We start from the raw sequence: 5,166 nt of genomic DNA on the forward strand, positions 1-5,166 counted from the left end.
CCTGACTGCATGTACAGGACTCTAGTCACGAACTACCAATCCCACAATTCCTAGCGTTCTGAGCAGCGGAACACCACCCACTTGCGTGATCTACGTCACGCATTCGTGAGAGGGATGATGGGAAATGTAGTTTTCTATGTGGCTGCAAGCATTGAATAACTCTAGGTCGCAGTGTGTTACTGGCACATATAGGAAGACTTGGGGAAGCAGTTTTTCATTGGGACTAAAGTTAATGAGTGTTTTTGTTATAAATATAATAGGTGGACCTAGTCACAGTACCTTTCTGAAGGACAGCCCCTACATTTCACCTAAATAAAGCATTGCGTCTTAAATGTCCCTCTTATTTCAGAAATAAATTTGTAATAAAAAGCTTAAAGGGGTTATTGGGTTTATATAATATCCTCAGGATAGGCCATTAGATCTGTAGGGGTCCGACAACCAGAACCCCTGCAGATCGCCGATACCGAGGAAGTATGGGAGAGTCACGCTGCTCACTTGCCTTATAAACTGTAGCGGTGCAGTCTAGCCTCCTCAGGATAAACCATCAATCTCAAAAAAACAGATAACTCCTTTAGTTTGAGACACCCTATGATGCGGAAACGCAGCTTTATTTTTATGTAGCCAAATTTTTATGTAGCCAAATGGCTGCAAAAGGAATGGGAAATATATAGGAAATCCCTATACTTCCATCTTCTGCTCAATCCTCCCCTGACTTTGGCTCAAAAAAATAAATAAAATAAAAAATTAATAGTAATAAATAATAAATAAAAAAAAGTTGCAGTTCTGCAATGTGGGGCATCAGCTTAAGGCTAACTGCACCCGACCGTGTGCCGGCCATGTTTCCGTGGCCTCATTGAGTAGGATTGTGGAAGCAAGGCTGTAAAATTGGGCAGGGATAGGATCGGTTCTGAGATTTAGCCCACGTACAGAAACGTGTAATATGCGGTCATGTGCATGGGCCATTAGAAATGAAAGGGTCAGTGTGCTGATATAGCAAACGGTCTTAAAAAAAAACCAAAAAAAAAAAAAACCCGGAGTTAGACTTACCGGTAACGTTGTTTCCATGTAGTCCACCATGACGGCTACACAAGGAGGTTGACCTCTGACCCTCTGTAGGGACAGGAACTGAGAAACTCGTTTAAATACACCACTCCCACCACCATACACCAGTGTTTACCAAATTACAAAGGAAAGGTGAAAATATAAGCTATAGCATGCTGTTCTACATAAATAGTTAACTAGGGAGGGTAATTAGACGCCGTCATGGTGGACTACATGGAAACAACGTTACCGGTAAGTCTAACTCCGGTTTTCCATTACGTCCACCATGACGGCTACACAAGGAGATATACCAGATTACCAACTCTAGGGTGGGATTACCGCCGAAAGGACCTTACGTCCAAACGCTAAATCACTTACCGACTCCAAATCTAACCTGTAGTGTTTAACAAAGGTCAGTGGACTAGACCAAGTGGCAGCTCTGCATATTTGCTCCAGGGACGCTCCCCGCCTCTCAGCCCAGGAGGAGGCAGTTGCTCTAGTCGAGTGAGCCTTAATGTTCCCTGGCAGTGGTAGGTTCCTTAAAAGGTAAAAACTGGTGTATGGTGGTGGGAGTGGTGTATTTAAACGAGTTTCTCAGTTCCTGTCCCTACAGAGGGTCAGAGGTCAACCTCCTTGTGTAGCCGTCATGGTGGACGTAATGGAAAACTCATTCTTCCATATAGATATGCAAACAAATTTTAAACCATCACACAGTAAACTGTAAAGAAAGGTTTTTGAAATTTGGAGAGTAATTTGAGGCAGTCTTTCTTAGAGCTTCAGCTGTCATTGCTTAACTTCAGACACAATGGGGCTTCTCAGTATGAGCTTCATGCGGCAGGTGTTGTGATGAATCAGATGTGGAATCCAAGGCAATATCAAGCAGGACGCTATTAGGAACCTGATGCAACAACGATGGACCGTTAGTCCTGGCCAACCAGAACCCCCACACACCGAGGCCAAACAGCACTGAGTGTACAACGCTCTCCTAAATAGTGCGAAACCAGCCCTAGAGGTCGTCCTAATGGTGGAGTTGGAACCGCAACTACTCAGAGCGCCGCACACTCAGTGCACCCCAAGTAGCAGAGGACCCAGAAAACCTGATAACACTAACCTCAGCAGATGAAGAAACGGGAGGAGCTGGTCAGCAAGGAGAATGATGTTCAGAAGAACACCAGGAAATAGTGTAGCACTGCAAGAAGGTCGTACAGGCAAGTCGGTATACAGGAGGTCTTGCAGGTTCCAGGAAAAGCTAAGATGAAGTCAACAACTTGGGTTGGTACACAGGATGTCACGAGGGCAAAGCAAAAGAGTAGACAGGAGAGCCGGGTCCTACACAAGAGGTCACAAAGTAGCCAAGCAAAGGTCAAGTTAGAGTAGTCTGGAAGCAAGCTGAGGCCATCCATAGGAGGTCAAGAGGTAACCAAATCAGAAGGTCAAGGAGAGGTAGTCTGGGAGGCAAGCCGAGGCCATCCATAGGAGGTCAAGAGGTAACCAAATCAGAAGGTCAAGGAGAGGTAGTCTGGGAGGCAAGCCGAGGTCAAACACAGAAGGCCAAAAAAACAGGAACACAGAAGGAGGAATCAAGAGCACAGGAATAGCTGTAGCCAGAAGAACTGAACACCCAGCAGTGGACCAGAGCCAAAACGAGGCCTAAATAGCCTCTGGCCTGCTGCTGACCCCCACTGACCTCAAATAAGGTTCCGGTCCCAGAAGGAGACCGGAATCCCCCGCAGACTATTGCAGAGGTTCCAGCACTCCTTCACTAGGGACCAGAAACGCCAGCCTGGTGCAGTAGACAGTATTTTATTGAAAGTTTTTGTATTTTCAAAGCAAATCTGTCCATCACCAAAACAGAAAACCAAAAACCCATTGCTCCCACCCTCTTCCCCAAACCCCATATTGAAAAGTGGACATGGTAGGGAAAGAGTCCAGTTTAGGTATCTGGGTATATCACTTGTGAGAAGGTGAAAGGGAGAGTGCTGTAGTCCTGGTATATCTCCCCCAGATTCCTGACATGTGTGGTCCAGGGCAGATCTTGAATAAGCTGCAGCCCAGGTGTGGGTCATAGGCTGGCTACTGGGCCTTAAAAGGCTGCAGAGCCTGCGCTTCAGAGCAGATCCCGGGAGGATAGGAAGTGGCTGGGTCAGTCCTGACACTGAAATCATTGTGTTACAGTACAGTGTTGATTTGTGTGGCTGGTAGTAAGTCACATGTACAGTTAGTATTTTCGGTTTAGTTAGTGCTCAGATGAGTAGGGTTTTGTTATGGCTTTTTGCCAAACGTTAAGGCTGTATTTTATTTTGCTTATCCTATGCCTGACTTGAAGGTTTATTTATTTTATAGTTTTTTTTTGTTTTTGTTTTTTTAAATAAACTGGTTTTTGCTGCACATTTGTGTCCCTGTCTCTGATTGGTTCGGTACACATGCCTGCTCCTACCAAGCTACCTTCTCCCCACACTCCATAATCAAATTCTTTAAGACCACCTAGGAAGAAAATTAGGTTAAACACACACTGGGGAAAAAAAAACAAAAAAAAAAAAAAAAAAAAAACGCAAGTAGTTTTGACATAAGGCCAGAACAAGAAAGGCCCTCTCTATACCATCCCAGTGCATTTTCCCAAAGAGAATCTCACCACGATAAACCTCCTACATAACATTCAGTGCCTTCCTTCTATTCACACCAGACTTAGGCTTCAGTCAATCATTCATTGAGTGACCATTCGAGTTACAACTCTGTCCCCAATTCCGCTGATTTCAGGTGGAAACTGGGCAGAAACCCAGTGGACCACATTATAGTCTTTAGGGTCTGCAGTTAGCTTTTATTTTAAATGGATTGGGCTTCTGTTTTTTGGCTCCCCAAGCAGACCCAAAGAACAGAAATCCTAACAACAGTGTGAAACTAGCAACTAGATGCTAGTCCTAGTTAATCCAACCAGGATGCCCAGAGCATTTCAATCTTCTGAATGATTCCTCTCCTTAAAGGGGTATTCCCATGTAAATAATCATATCTATATGTCACGGAGCAAAGGTATACGTCCTTCCTCCGGAGGATATCTTGAATCAACACGGACGCAAGAGGTCGGGAGACAACAGCAATTTATTGTAATCCACAAAGTTAGTAGCCGGCGGCGGTCACATCAACCGTAATAACAATAAGTCCACAGAAGTCACAATCCAATGATAGCTTTGGCTCCTTGGTCCTGTAACTAAGTCCTGGCTCTCTGCAGAGCTGTGCACAGGCCGGCTAACACATACTAACTGCCAGCTACAACTATATACTAAGACTGTTACACCTATATCTGTGGGTGGGAAGGGCTGAGTCACAGATCCTTCCCCCCTCACCTATACCAAGGAGAGCAGACTCCCTGTCTACTATGGACAATGCACCATCCAACATCTTCTTGGAGACACTGATCAGATTATCTCCACCCATTGTCCTCACTAGTTAGAGGTATTTGCATACAATGTGCTAACACACTAGACCCTAATCAGCCGACTACACATTGATGTATATAACAGGTTAGAGAATACATTCCACATGAAATATATATTACACATTGCCTATAGTATAGACTCTAACCATCCCGTGACACTATATTTTTAGATAATTAAAAGTTAAACATTTTTGCAAATATAAGTAATTAAATTTTCTGAGAGAAATATAAAATGGTGACCTGGCACCCATCTGGTGGAAATAGACTCCAGTCAGGAGCCCTCCAGGCCAATTGCAGCTCTTACCCAGACACCATCCCACACAGTGGGTGGTGAGGCCTTTCCTATATACCTGGTTTTTCTATATATCCTTTCTAATTAAAAAGTCTGCAGAGTTTTAAGGATTTTCTCTAACTTTCTTAGTGGTGACAGTCTATTATCTTGATCGGTTGCCAATGGTTACAACCACTAATGCAGAAACTTTCTATGGTCAGGGACTTGTCAGGAACCCAGCAATGATTTTCATATTGTAAGGGCTCGTTCACATCTGCGCCCGGTCTCCGTTCTGCAGGTTTCCGTTTCCTGCACAAAACAGAGGCAGGAGACGGAAACCTGCTGGCATATTTCAAGCCCATTCATTTGAATGGGTTTGAAAGATGTGCAGCGGTGAGCGTTTTATGCTCTCCTTCACTAA

The sequence above is a fragment of the Leptodactylus fuscus genome, chromosome 8, assembly GCF_031893055.1.
Source record: "Leptodactylus fuscus isolate aLepFus1 chromosome 8, aLepFus1.hap2, whole genome shotgun sequence".
Lineage (NCBI taxonomy): Eukaryota > Metazoa > Chordata > Amphibia > Anura > Leptodactylidae > Leptodactylus > Leptodactylus fuscus.